The sequence below is a fragment of the Lepus europaeus genome, chromosome 15, assembly GCF_033115175.1.
Source record: "Lepus europaeus isolate LE1 chromosome 15, mLepTim1.pri, whole genome shotgun sequence".
NCBI lineage: Eukaryota > Metazoa > Chordata > Mammalia > Lagomorpha > Leporidae > Lepus > Lepus europaeus.
The window spans coordinates 84,261,013-84,276,545 of NC_084841.1; the positions used below are offsets into that span (position 1 = coordinate 84,261,013).

The 15,533-nt window shown below is 40.6% G+C and overlaps 1 protein-coding gene across 3 annotated transcripts in view; it reads left to right on the forward strand.

The window, feature by feature from the left end:
- The first annotated feature begins 353 nt into the window (after nt 1–353).
- MEF2C (myocyte enhancer factor 2C) overlaps nt 354–15,533 on the forward strand; it is a 154,637-nt gene continuing 139,457 nt past the window's right edge. For 2 of the 3 annotated variants that reach the window (XM_062211905.1, XM_062211907.1), the window contains exon 1: nt 545–595. The gene's annotated coding sequence lies outside the window, so the exon portion shown is untranslated. Of the gene's footprint in view, nt 596–15,533 lie in introns of all 3 variants that reach the window. The other variant, XM_062211906.1, reaches the window with a different exon arrangement.

Genomic DNA, 15,533 nt, shown 5'->3' on the forward strand with positions numbered 1-15,533 from the left:
CGGGACCCTCCCCGCCAGCACCCCCGCCTCGTTACGCGATGTTTCCAAGGCTGCGAGCCGCGCTCCTCTCCCCCTCCGGCTTCTGTCACTTCCTTCCTGGACGCAGTTTTCTGGACGCGCCTGCTTACTTTTAACCCGGCCGGCCTGCGAGCGCCACTTTCCCCTCCTCCTCCTCCTCCTCCTCCTCCTCCTTCTCTTCCTCCTCCTCCTCCTCCTCCTCCTGCTGCTGCTGCCTCTCCAGCCTCTCCTCCTCCGCGCGCGCCGCCGCGCGCCCCCCGCGCGCGCCGCCCCCCGCCCGCCCGCCGCGCGCGCCCCCGCCGGCGCGCCCCCGCGCACACCTCGTCTCCAGCCCTCGGCTCGCTCGCAGTCACAGACGCTGGAGCACCCGCGTGCACCCGGACATCTTCGGGCTGCTATTGGATTGACTCTGAGGGTTCTGGCTGTGTGGGTCGCCGGCACTGCGTGTTGGAATCAGGTGGAGCGGCGCTTCCAGGCTGGACGAAGTAACGATCACTGTTGTTTTATTTCCCCCCTCTCTCTCTTTCTTAAGAAAGGAAAATATCCCAAGGACTAATCCGATCGGGGTTTCCTTCATGTAAGTACCTCTGACGTTTCGCCAGGAAATGCAGAGAGCCGGGTGTTGTCTCTGAAATCCGCATCCCTGCAGCCCACCGCCCTGGGTCCGTCTCCCTTTTTGTGTTTTGGGTGAGTGTGTGTGTGTGTGCGCGCGTGTGTGGTTTTTTTATTTATTTATTTATTCGTGGAGGCTGAAGTTGAGGCTCGCGGTGCCTTCTCTGCTGTAGATTGCGTGGTTTCCTTGTCTGGTGCTGGAAGTAACTTTTGAGGGAGTCGTGTGCGTTCTTGCCATCCGCTTCGCAAGTCACTCCAGCCTCGTTCCTGTCACCCCAGCGTGTGTAAAGTTTCATGAAGTTAGTTCACGTCATGAGCATGTCGGGTATGGTGGATATCACTGGTTCGCAGAAGGCTCTGTGACCTTGGAGACTCCGGGGCGAGTTCACGGTGGGAGATGCGCCCCCGGGGTGCGCCCCCCATCCCGAGACCCCGGTGCGCCCTGGGTGCTGCCGTGAGCCACTAATTCCCAGGATTAGTTTAAGCCGCTGCACGGCTGCCTGTCAGGGCTCACACCCAGGTGCACCTCCCTCCCTCTGCAGGCGCTGGCCGGGCAGAGGGCTTCTCCGCTGGCGTGCACGGACGAGAAATGCCCCTGCCGAGGTCGCCTGCCTCTCCCAGCTCCTGTTCAGGCTTCAGGGACTGCCTTACTGCTTAGGTCCAGCCGACCACAAAAGCTGCTCAAAAGCAAACGAGGTGAAGTCACGTAGATTGCCTTCTGCATGGACTTTGGATGAAAGTTACCAAACTCCGTGATAAAGTTTGGCACAAAGGAAGTATCTGTTTGGCCACGGCATCTTGTTTATTGTGTTATGAAATATTATGCAAGCACTTAAGTGTATTGCTGATGCTGTTTCCTTCACAGAAAGTGGCTATTGATTCTTTAAAGGAAATTTTGTGTCAGAATCCTTTCCGACTGTTCCAGGTCCAGGGGTCATTGTTCCTGGGGGAAAGCCTCTTTTTCTTAGCGTTTTAGGGATGCATGTCTTTTGTAGAAAAGATTTTAAATGCTGGCAGTCTAATAAGCCAGGTCGGGCACTCTGCCAGCTCCCGAAGTGGTCATGAGAGAACAGCCTTGACACCGAGTGCGGTTCACTATTGTGACTCTGATACTAACTCCAATGGTGGCTGCCTTCTGAAATGCTTGTGGCGGCAGATATTTTCTAAGTGCTGTGGAAGAAACTCCAGCCGCCTCACTATCCCCGTACAAAAACATAGAAGTGGCCAGCCTCCTTCCCACTGCACCTTGCAATGGCGTTGTGGTTGCAGAGGGAAGATGTTTATGTGGGGGTACAATAATGCCAATCCCGAGAGACTTGGGAGGACGTGGAAATGGGACCACCTGTGCACCCCATAGTGATACCAGTTTTAGCTTGCAATAGAATAACAATCTCCAGTTTGAAACTAAAGCGTCTTACTTAATTTTTACAATAATGTCGGCTTTGGCCAGTCGCAGAAAATGTTCCGTACGTACCAAGGAGCACGAGCAGGACTTTGCTTTCTGTGCCAGTCTCAGCGCAACATAATGCGGTCCATACACCGGACTGTCTTCCACATTATGCCTGCAGTTATTTATTTATTTTCTTAAGTTAAAAGAAGTCGCTCTCCACCAGGTGGATTCAGAACGCTGTAGGTAGGAAGAGATGACCCTATCTGACATCCTATCTCAAGAGGGGGGAAAAAAAAGTCTCAAATCCAATACCTCATTCTGTATGCAGGGAAGTAAGCAGTGTACGAGACGAGTGAGTCAATTCTAAAAGTTTTTTTTTTTTTTGTCAAAACACACTTTAAACATAACGTTTGCTTTAAATGTAGTTTCCCAGTGAAGCAAAGAGGACAATAGTTGGCAGTTTCCTTCAAGTTTTAGTAAACTTGAGAAAAATCTATTTGTGCAGTAATGTCATCCACACAGCTTTGGATGTTAGGCGAGTGTTTCGGACTTCTTCCAAAAGATGGTATTTTTGCTTCTTTCATTAATTACGCTTTTTACATCCTGATTGCTGTGTACGTGGCATGTATGGAAAGAACATGCTAAGGTATAGCTTTCATTAAATATTAATTTGTTTTTTGATTTCAGTACGAGTGAGCACTTTGTAATGAATGGCCAATTTTCTGCCATTTCTAAACTATTCCTATTTTTTAGTGTATAATCGCAGGTATAAACTTTCCAAGAGAGAAACACATTGACACTGAATAACTATGTGCAACTTAAATAACAAGGACTCACTGCACCTTGTCTCCTCTTGGTCAACATGTTTATTTTGCAACCTTTGGGGAAAATAGTGCATTCCTATAGGGAAAAGGGCTATCTAATGATTCAGAGTGGAGTCCCAAAGAATCACATTTTATACCGTCAGATAGCTATTAATTTCTTCCTTGGCCCTCATGTTATCAATTCAATAAATTGCATAATACAACTTTCTAATAAATTATTTCACTGTAATTAAATTTGTTCTATAAAGAATTGCACTAAATAACTCCCTACCATATGTTAACATTATCATTTAAAACTTTCTTCTGTTTATTCTAGTATTTTCTGTGGTCTTATTTCTTAACTCTACATGTGGTATATTTTGAGTGTTTGAAATCTCAGAAAATGGCAAGAATGGGGAATTATCTGAACAGCAATACTTGTGCTACATAACAACAAAGCAATAGTTATTAAACAGAGAGCCTTGGTGTCTGGGCCATGACTCAAAGCATTGTGGAAGAATTTAATACACAACTCAGGGTCACAGAATGGACCATAGAGAGATGGTTTTTAAGAAAGTTCTACTTTTTCTCTTTTTTTCCAAAAGCACATCCATCTGAGAGCATAGCATACAAACTAAAGTCTGAAAGACACTAAAATATATATTTCATTTCATACATAGCTGGTGACTGCCCGGGACGCGGGACCAGGCTGCTGCTGTCTCTTATGGACAGCCCAGCATGCCGCCTGGCAAAGGATGGGTGACGAAGGTCCCCGGTTCCACACTGTACCTTAATCTCCTGGGCACGTGGACTGTCCTGCACTCAGGCGAGCTTGGCTGTTCACCGAGCTCTGTCATCTTTAGGAAATCAAACCAGATTACACAGGCGATTCACAAACCCAGGAGCAACAGCACAGTCCATGCACCTTACAAAAGGCAGATTACACAGTTCACGTGTCGTGGTGGTGGGTCAAAGAGAAAAGCTAATTGTTGAGTGGAAGACACTCCAATTTGGAATGATTGCGAGATGACTACACTGCGACCCTGTTGCTCCCCCATAATGGAGCGCCATTCACACAGCAGAAAACTCAGTTTTCAAATAACAGGCTCTCAATAGCAAAATAAGAGAAAACAGGTCCTCGCTTCTTTATGAATAGACAGCGCGTCGTCTCATTACGTGGAGTGGTTATTTTAAGGCTCGCGTTAGTTCGACGTTTTTCAGAGGTGTAAGGAGTACAAAGCGGAGGAATAAAACACTCAAAGTATTGAGTAGACGAGAGCAGGATGCCTGCTGGTCCAGTGCCCATTACGTTATTTTGTTCCCAAGTACATTTTTCATAAAAATGTGTAATTACACGGTTATGAGTCCACGCATCTGAAATATGTCTTGAGAGGCATTCAGTAGTCAAATTCTATATAATATATCTATATTGCATGGTTATTATATTAAGATCAGTCCTTACAGCCAAATATGATGTTTGAGAGTTTATTTCAGAGAAGAAAGTTTAGGCTGCCATGAAATTGTGAAAACCCCAACTTCTTCCACATCCAGCTCCACAGGAATTTCTTGCTTCTTCTAAAATTGAAGTCCTTTTTTACCCAACGGATGCCTCCTAGTGTTTCACAGAATAAAACACTAATGAGTCACTCGTAAATGTAAACATTGCATTTTCATTGCCTGTGTCTTCTATAATACATAAAATTAATATTTATGTGTTTAATTTTCTGTGCATTATTATAACAAGGTAGGAAATTTTAGTGAGTGAAATGTTTCATCAGAGTGGATTTGTGGCAGACACTTGGAGGTTTTCTTTGACCGTAACAATATCTTACTAAGTTTTAATAAGTTTATGATCCGGCGGTTCCAGTTCATCTATTCACGGTTGATATTCGCTCTTATTTCTAAGCGAGAGAGAAACAGAGGAAAGGGTAGAGCTTCCATTTTGTAGGCCCAGACATTGTATAGCCGAGTTCATCCTGAAACGCCCGATGGACCCGTTGCAAAGAGACCAACCATTTCGTGTAAACTCTGAACTCTCTTAAATGAGATACAGCTATTTTACCCTTTTTGGCGTCTTTACACTTGGAAAATTGCTATGTAGAAGTGGTATAAAAGTAAAGGAGGGCTTAGAAAAATAAAAGATACATGCACACCTCTCCACAGATAGGAAGTCTAACACTTTATTAGAAAATAGAAAACTTGCCCTGGGGATATAAAATGCTACATCGCGGCAGAGAGGCTTGTTAAAACCCAGTTTCTCAAGACTAGCAGATTGGCTCGTGAGGTGGAAGTCAGAGTAGATATCTGATCTGTGATACTATTGCACGTCTGTGATTTCACGCCGTGCACTGAGTCCACCAAGAAAGATGGAAACTTCAGCTCCTGAATTTTTGTTGTTGTTGTTTTGTTTTTTCTAATAGCCTTAGGAAAGAGAGGTGACACTCCCCTGTGAGGCTGAAATGCAGAAAAGATTCTCTAAAACTTGTAACATTCACAGGCCTCTCCCCGAGTTGTTACAGAACCCACAGGTGCACAACAACAGCCACAAATTCTCCCACGAAGTCTTCCAAAGGTTCTGAGATTCCACTCCACTTAGGTCGTGAGGTAACATTTATTTCTGCTACCTGTGTATAGGTCATTTTGTTCTCCCGATTCAAAATACACAGCATGAGCAATATTTGACTATCACTTCAGATTTTCTAAATTAGTCGATAATACAAGGCCATTACAATTCTGTGCTTGTTGGACACGTTTCAAAGAATGTAAGGGGGTGTGTTCCTTTCGTCCAAGGAAGCAAACATGTCGAAAGGGGTGGGCCTTTCCCACAAGAGCCACATTTCTTGCCTTGGAGAGCTGAAGCAAATATGCAGTATGCGAGAGTAGCGGCATGAGAAAGAAAATAATTCGTGATGATCGACTCAAGTAAGCAAAGGAAACTGTCAGGTTTTTTTTTTTTTTTTTTTTTTTTTTTTTGAAAAGCAACTCTTATACTGTTAGGCTGTTTCACAGTGACTCCTGGAAAGACCTAGGAGAGCGTTTAATTTTAGTCTTCAACATCCAGGAATAAAATAACCATAAAATATGCTATAAAATTTTGGTCTTGCCCCAAACAAGAATTTAGTAGCCACTGCCTGATTTTACTGATAGCATTGAGGTCTAAGGAAGTAAAAGGTGCCAGAATCTTCTATTCTCTTAAGACTATGCAGACAGCATGATGTTCTTATGTTAATTGTTGTTGCCAGTGCCATAATTAAAGAATGTTCTCTGACAGTGAATACTAAGATTATAGAGAAAACTATTCAGTGTAGTATTATCTCACCTTTCCCTAATACTATTTAACATTCACTGCCAAAGAGAAAAATCATATTGCTATTAACTGTGGAAATGATGTGATGCCTGTTCTGTAGATCTGTGGTTTAGCTTTGGCAGATAAAAAGAGTAACATATATTCGCCATTACCAGAATATATTTGCTACATGTTGTCATTCTGCTGCCCACCTCAACTCTCTGTATTTTTTTAAAAACTATAACCACTATAAACAAAGTTCAGAGTCCACACGAAGAGAATCTTTGGAGGGCATCGTAAAGGAAGCTGGTGACATTACAAGCAATACAAACAGTAAACCTGTGAGGGACAGATTTCTGCAGGAATCAGTACGCTTTGATAATGCAGACATTGCAAAGGCTATTAATTCTCAATGCTGCACATTCGGAATGAATGGGGCATCGTTGTTGGTGCTGCAGGCGGCTGCGATCCCTGTCGAGTGGCAGTGCAAGTCTTCACACAGTGGTTCAGATCACGTCCCTGACACTTGTGTTTGGAGACTGGAGGAACTGATCTTTTACGGGGTGCCTGGTGAGAACCTGCTTTTTCCCAATCGCGTCCTCAGCGTGTTCTGGTTTTCCTCTGCTGTCTTGTTGTCTGAGATAAGATGCACGTGAAGAATTCATAGAAGTTGTCTCAGATACGGGGGTCTTTAGCATATCGGATTTTTAAAAAGGTAGTTGTGGTCCTTTGACAGGAGGGGCACTGCTTTTTTAAACACAGCCCCAAACTACCCCTGTCTTTTTTTTCCCCCCATGTCTGTGATTCTCCCAGCAAGTTAGACTGACAGCAGGAGATTGTGCCCACCTCCCCATCCTGGAGAACAGGCGGCTTCTCCTTAGACATGCTTATGTGTTTGCAAAACTAGAGAACAGATTCACTCATTTCAGTGAGTCCCGGCAGACAAGGAGATTCCTCTGCAACCGAATAAACTTGACTTTGATTTTTCAGCTGCTAAGGAATTGTTGACCCTGTTATAAGGGGTGCAACTGCCCAGGCTGATTATGCTGGTCTTGTTGCTGAGTGGAACACGAGGGGTTGGGATTTCTTTAATTTTGAAGATGTGGTTACTTAGCAGAAATAGTCACGAGAGCATTTTCTTTTTGGAAACCGTGGTCGCACAAGGAAGCCTTTATAGGGCGGGCTTCCTAATTGCAGCCCAACATCTCTTTTTAATGAACGAACACACTCACAGACGAACATGCGTTTTAAGAATATAATGGCCCCATATTTTTACAATTTCTGCCGCATTTTTTACATCAGAACAAAACGTGTGTGTCCAGGCAGATGTTTTAAGTTATATCCTGCATGTAGGTGATTCTGTAAGTGTACCATTTAACATAAATGGCTGTGTGGGAAGGTAGTTGGAGGAGTTTAAAAAGGAAAAAAATAAAAAATAAACCTCCACGTACTGTAGTTTCAGCTCTTTCTTTTTTTACAAACAATAATTACACTCAGGATAAAGAAAGGACAAATAAACTCTTTTAATCCTTTGTCACATCCCCAGTTTCTTTTGGTGTATTTTTATTCCCGAGTGTGCAGGGCAGGTACCGGCTCAGAGCTGCAAACGGAGCACTTCCGGGCTGCAGACCCGGCACAGCGCACGGTGCCACATCATAAACTTCCCTCCTCGGGCTCAGGCTGCTGTCAGCCCTAAACCAGGTCCTTTCTCCTCCCGAGTGGGCTAAGGAGCAGAGGCCTTTGTCCTGGGCAGTCGCTCTGGGATGGAGAAAAAGCATATTTCCCTTCTTTAATCTAAAAACTCTGCCTCTTAAATCATGAAGACACTAACTGTGAAGTGGATTCTGTACATTTCCTTTTCATTCCCATACAGCAGTTTAGGATGCATAAAACAATAGGTTTGAGATAGAAAATGAGACCTTCTCCCCACCCCCAGCTCCAGCACATGTAGGCCCAGATACTTGCATTTTTGTTGCTGTTTTGCAAATGAAATATAATGCTTTGTTTTCAATGAAGATGGTGCATTATATTCAAGATCTATCCGGTACATCATTTTTGTGATGCAAATTAACATTGAGGTTTCTTGGTACTTATCTCAGAGAATAGCAGTATTCAAAACGCTATGTGGTGCTGCAGTAATTTTTTATTGATAAACATTCACACTTTCAGTGATTGTTAGGTCAAAATGCAAAGTACAGAGACAAAATATCAGCTGTCGTTTATCAATTGTTTATGCTCTGCATTTGAAAGGTACAGGGTAAGCACTGTGTTTAAGACTGCAAAATAAATTGACTTCTAAATTTCTGCATGAGTATTCCTTGCATTGGAAACCATAGTCTGAACACTTGTGCTTTTCTGTGAAAAATAAAAATGGTTAAAAAGCAGCTTTTAATTACCGGTTACTTTTTCAACCATTACCAATGTGATTTTTAAAAATCCTATAAAAAAAGTTCTTAGCTGCCATGGTTGCTTCGGTCAGCAGCCCAATTCTCATTTGCATGAGGTGCAGTGAGATTGTTGTCACCTTGCCTTCTAAAACTAGCCTTCTCCATAAGAAATATATTCAATGGGAGCCTTCAGTTGAAACTACTACCATGCCATAAATGTTTGTTCCAATTTTATTTCAAACTAATTTATTGATATAATCATATACAAATAGTGTATTCATGTTAGTTTAGTCATTAACCCACTAAGCTAATAAAGAATTGCCTGTATATAGAATTTCCCAAGTCAGACCTGAACAGCAACATGTAACTTTAGTTTTCTTTAAGGTAAAATAGAAAAGCAATTTGAATCACGTCTAAATACTACGCAATGATTGTCATGCATGCAAAAGTTCCTCAGTAAAGTGTCAAGAAATTAATACAACATAGATCTTAAGAAAGTCAGCTCGAAGAGTATGACCACAGCGGTGAATTCCTGCTGTGGGTGTCCCTCTTTCCACACCCTTTCAAGACCCAGGAGCAAGGGAGAAAAAATGGTGAACTCTTTTTTTCTCTTGCATATATTAATATAGAGATGGGTCAGTAATTTTTGAAATTTATTTATTACAAAATTAGACATTTTGTTTAAAAAATCAGATTAAACCTTTAAATGTTCGGTTTACAAGATTTTATTTTCTTGGAACCCTCTAGAAGAGTGATGGAATCATCACTCCTGAGTAAATATGGTTAGACACACTGTAAAAGTCTCAACTGTTGGACATGTGTACTGGAATCAGATATTTAAAATAGAAAATGACCTACCTTACTATCTAAATACTTAAGAATTATACCTGATTGAACCAGGAATCTCTCAGAGGGTTGACCAATAGGCAATTCTCCAGACCAGAATGTTAGAGATTTTGACCGTGTTAACCAGCAACTTGCGGTAACTTCTTTAAGGCACTTGACCTTCATCCATCTGGGAGGAGCCTTATTAAGTCTCTGGGTGGTCTCATAGCAAAGGTTTGTGTGGTCTAGAAAGTAGATCTTTTCACCCCTTTGTAACAGTTAATTGGTTAAAAAGGTATAAATCCAGACCTAATTCTGTTTGGATTATTTTTCTTAACCCATGAAGGCAAACACACCTGAGTATTTTTTTTAATGTATCTGTTTGTTCATTTCCAGTATTTATTGGAAGCACACTCAGGCTCTGTGTAGGTCAGAGGTTAAGGAAATAATTTTAACTGCATTTTTCCCTTCTTGCATGTTTGAATTTTTCTCCTCTTACATAAACCAAGGAGAAATTTCCACCATGACGTTAATAGGTTTGCAAAGGGCTGCATAAGAGACAGTGCCCGTGTGGGCCCGGGGCTGCTGTGTTTGGGCATTGTCCCTTTGAGGACTGATCTCACGTGAGGTAAAGTGGGTGCTCTCCCCACGATTCGAACCCCTTACCCATTTTACAGCTTTAAAAAAAATCAAACAATTCTTGGCTTCGCCCTACTTTTTTCATTTTTTTTTTTTTATCATCTTCTGAGTGCCCTTTTCTTGCTTCAAAGTATTTGGCATAGTGAAAGCAAGTGCACTCGTAACTGTTTTGATGACACGTGTGAGAGCCTAGAGTTGTTTCAGGTGCTAACTTATCTCCTTACCCTCGAGAGACTGATGTGGCTCATCACAGCCCAGCGCCATGGCATGAAGGAGCTCCACATACTGATGGGGAGACAGCCAGGGCCGCAGGACAGAGCTTCTGTAAGAGCCACCGACACCTTGAGAGTCTGTGGGTGGCCTATCCAGGGTGGAAATGCGCAGCGTGGTCAACTCACGGGAGGTGGACCAGGTATTGGATGAGTTGGACCAAGTGATGGCTTTCATTGGTGCTCTGCGGAGTGGTGCGCCAGAACTCCAAGGGGAGTGTGTGTGTGTGTGTGTGTGTGTGAGTGAATGCATGTGTATGGGGTGGGAGAGAGAGAGAGAGAGCATGAAAGGAAGAGAAATAGGAAACTATTTAAGCCAACAGAAAGCTTAAAGAACCCACTGCCATGCTTGATATCCTCTGATTATACATGCAAGTCTTTGAGACAAACATGTTCATCAGAATGGAGAGTAGCGGTGAAGAGCAGTGTCCAGAGCCGCTTCGAAAGCCCACCTCCCCTTTGCTGGTTAGTGCTGAACCACAGAAAGCCTCAGTTTCAGCATCTGTAAAATGGGGATAATAATAGCACCCATGTCTTAGTGTTTCTGTGCAGATGAAGAGTATTGCATGTAAAAGCATAAAACACACAAAGTATGAGAAGTTATTAAATTATTGTCATAGGCTACACTATATTTTAACCATTTTATCTTCCTGCTAATGATGATCACTTAGGAATATCTGATAGGATAATTATTTTGAACTTTTTTTTCCAGTAACACTTTCAGACCATTAAAATTGGGTCACTTTCAGGGCAAGTCTGATTTTTGATGCTGCGTTAGGTCAATTCTAATGATTGCTAAGTAGCGAATACTTCTTTCCCTAAGAAAATCAAAACCATTCACAGATCAGATGTTATTCAATAAATATCCTATTATTTTTAGAACTAGAAATGGAACCAAGGAATGAAATAATTTCATCCATGAGTTTTAAAAGTCATTTATTGAAAGTCCTGAATTCCAGATAGACTGTTGCTTAGTGTTAATAACAGTTCATTTTGGAGCAAGTGTTTGATGTGCATGGAGTTATTAGGTGATTTTAATAGTGAAAGACTTAGAAAGAACTTGAAAGCTATTTTTTTTCTTTTTAGCATTGGCATTACCCACCTTTGAAGGAAGCATTAGTATTGCTGGCTTAATTTTCTCATTGTACAACTTTGCTTTATGTGGAGCTAGAATTAACTTATGAAGGATGGGTGTCATTTTACCCATCTTTGTATTGCTCCACAGGTACTTCTGCATATAATAGGTATTCTATAGACTTTGTTGAGTAAAAGAATAACATGTAGCCCAGAAAGATAATACATTTTTTATTTTAATAGTTAAAAAATAAAGTCAAATAAATGGCACTGCTCTTGTCCTGTTTTCCCCGATTTGAGGGATTATTTATTATAATCAGAGCTTATCCACTTTGAGATTATGAACAAATGAACCTAATTGGGGTATTTTTCTATTCATGTGAGAAGAACTACAAAGTGCAGAATTTCACCTCACGTTTTGATCAAACAGGTCATAAAATTTAGGAGGGAATGTGGATGCAGATGGGAATATTTCTGAAATCAGAAACTGCTCAGCACTTTTTTTTTCAGCTTTCATATTCATTTAATTTCTCAAAAAAAATTCATAGTTTGGGCGACAGGTAATGCCAGTGAGGCCTGCCCAGTGTACACAGCCTGGGGGAGGGGGTTATGACCACTTGAAATTGTTCTTGTGCTTTTGAATAAACCCCCTCCAGTGTGCACCTTGCCTCTCGGCTCTCTTGTCTAAGCCTGTTTTAATGCCTGGGTAAAGAGTGCTCAGTGCAGGAATACTCGCAGAGGGGACTTCCCTGTGGCAAAACAGCATGGACAGCTCCCAGCACTGCAATCAAGGATGCCTCTAAAAGCTTTAATTTAAAAATAATAATAATAATAATAAGTCTGCATGAAGATGATGGAGCCCTGGAAGGCACATGGGCTTAGAGAATTATTCCCATCTGCAACCCCCTCCTCCTACTTAGTAGCCGTTTCCAGGGTTATGATTACTGGAAAATGGCTGTTAATCACCAGAATTTTTTTTTTGAATGCAGCTGCTTCAGTCAGACTCCTAATCTATTAAACAACTTCATCTCCAGTTTAAAATTTGCATTGTCTACTGTATAGAATAAATTTTCATTGTAATCAGAGCATCTAAGAGAACCTCCCGATATGATTTATAGAAGCACATTTGTTTGTATGTGTGGGCCCCTCTACCACTTTTGAGCCAACTGCTTAAACAATACTGTGGTTGATCAGCATAAAATAAAATACCATAGCACCATTGAACGCAAGCACCATCCACAATAGTCACAATGCAGAATATTTGAATTGTGGCATCTTTAGCACTTGGCAGTATAATACTCACAGGATTCAAAAACTTAACCCAGATATTTAAAATTTGACTTGAACCTGAAAGGGTTTTGAGAAGTTTTGTGTTCTTGTACCGGGCTGCAGTAGGGGGCTTTGGCCTCTGTCTCCCCTAATGCCTATGACATTTGCCATAATTCGAAAAAAATAATCCAAAACCGGAGTCAATATTGAGTGCGGGTAGGGGACGAAGCAGCTCTAATTTACAAAGAACCCTTTTCAAATACATTCTTCTATGTAAAATTGACAGGCTCCAAGAGGTGGTTGGATGGTGTTCATCATGTTGGAAGGAATGTTTCAATTAAAGTTGAGCACTTTCTCTTCCAGGTCTTTTTTTCTCCATTTTTCCTTTGCTGTGCCAAGGTATCCATGTGCGTTTTCCCACTGTCATCTGGCGCCTTCCCAGCAGATGCACACAATCTGTTCTGCTGTCACTAACAGGGCCTGGTTTATGAAAAGAATGTGTCAGAACATGCCACTGTAGTCACTTTTGCAGGTTTTTTTAAAGAGTAACTGAGAATATATGCATTGCCCTAGTTTTATTGTATTCAGCCCCAAAGAGATTTCTAAGAAACTTTTATAATATTCATAGACCAAAAGCTTTCTTCCAAATGTATCTTTGACCAAATATTTACTTCCCATCAAAAAGTAAATTTTAAAAGTTCACGAACATCTTTAATGTTGAAATGCACTGTGTTGACACGGAAGAGTAGATTTTTATAAGGATGGTTAAAGTGAACCAAACTTTTTTGGATACAATTATCGCATTTCCAGTTATGAAATTTACTGTAATCATTAAAAACGAATTTACGCTCATACTAGAAGCAAACCGACTGACCCACTGGAATCAAGGTTTTGCTTAAAAACACATTGTGATAGAATATTTAGGGTATGGTCCTACTTTACCAGTTGTCCAACCTCATAGCTAACAGCGATTTTCCTAAGTCTTTGACACCATTAAATTAAACCAAAAGTGGTTAAGCTATTACATACATTCTTATGCCCTGTAGAAACACTTGATAAACTATGCTTTTGCTAAATAATGTGACATTTTTCTTTTGTAAATGTTTACATTTTAAAAATGCAGTAAGTAAATATTTCTGAACTTAGTTTCTGTTCTTTAGATTTTCCCTGATTTTACCAATTTTTCTTAGTAATTTACTTTGTTTTTTTCATAGAAAGTAATTTCTTTGGTTATATAAATAAGTAAAAAAAAATTGAGCAATGCAAGTTGCATTAATTCTTGAGCTAATGAGCTTAGTAAGGTAGCAGGCTTTGAAGGTTTAAGTACATGTAAGAATATGTATATAGATATCCTCCTGCAGATAGACACATTAGCATTTTGTGTACAGTAGATGGTATTTAAATATTTGAGAATTGAAGACTTTATGGTGTATGTACATAAGAGCTTTAGGATTTAAGTAATTTTTAACTTGGAGAATAATGCAAAATTCAGGAAACTCAAGTTTTTGTCAGTTACAATTTTGATAAGTTAAAAATTCAGATTAAGAAACTACAATAATTATAACTGATACAAATGAAACTTTGTGTTTGTATGAGAAAATAAAGGTTAGATTTCTACAAAAAGAAAATTTATGAAATATATTAGGCATAAATGTGTCAAAGTTTTCTGAATACAAAACTGATGGAGTATCACATAGACAGTTTGAGCAATATAAATTAAGGCCTTTTTGAAACAACTTTCCACATTTTGGCAAGAAAATAATTTACAATTTGACCTTTGTTGTCATTGTATATCCATTGATTGCTAAATTACCTTTCTGGGGCCGTATCATGTAATTATTAGAGTAGTTTTTCTTATTTTTAGAGAAAGGAATCGCTGTCCAGTAGACTTTAAATATTATCGTGTATACATACACATCCTGAGTTGATTTTCTAATGCTTTTATGTTGTGAACATAGCACACAGATTGAAGACAAGTCACAAAGGATGGTTCTGAAGTTCACTTTTCCTGTGAACTAATTTAGTCATGGTTTTACCTGTCCAATAACTACTTTGTAATCTGTAGGTACTTGAATTGCTTAGTTTCTGGTAATCCCAAATAATTGCTCTTGGCATAAAAGGCCAAGAATCATAGGTGGTGAAGGACTTAAGATTGTTCTGGTCAGATTCCGTGGTCTCTTCCTCTTGCCTTGAAAGCTATCATCACAGGAGGACTGAAGGAGAATTACAGTTGTTACAAGAGAACTGACTTGGCCTTGCTAAGAGGGAAAGAGTCACATAGGCATGGAGAACCAGCAGAATCTTAAATTTTACTATAATTGGATATATGTAAGATCATTTCAAGATAAGACTCCTTTGACAAATTTAGTTATACTTAACTAGAATTACTAATCCTTAAAATCCTTTATCACTCAAAGTATAAAAATGTACAATTCTGAATTTTCATTACAGAGACAAAGTTCACTTCTTTTAGCAGGATTCACAGAACTTATGGAAATAGATTTCATCTTGTGAAATACTTGTAAATAGTACTTTCTCTTATTTAATAATGCCTGATTTAAAAAAGTAACAAAATCTTCCCACCCAACTTTATTTTTAAAAATTCAGGAAAGGGAACTTTTGAAATGTGAGATTTCCCTGGTTCTCCAGGATCGGAACTTTGGAAGTATTTTATCTCAAAGATACTTTCTAGAATTTTGTCTGTTGCCTCTCTCCAGCAGGGTAGGGGCGCCGCCCTTCTGGGTGGTTGGGAGGTAACCCCTCCTTTGCACTTGCTTAGTCATAGGTCTTTTTGGAGCAAAGGCAGATTATTTTTATGAAGCTGTCCCCACAGTATGTATTATTCATAGACTAAGAAACCCATCAAAGGGTCTTGCTGCACACATAATTATAGGATGGACTGCACTGACCAGAAGGCTCTCCACTCGGCTTTCTTTAGACGATTTAAAGACAGTTGTAGCC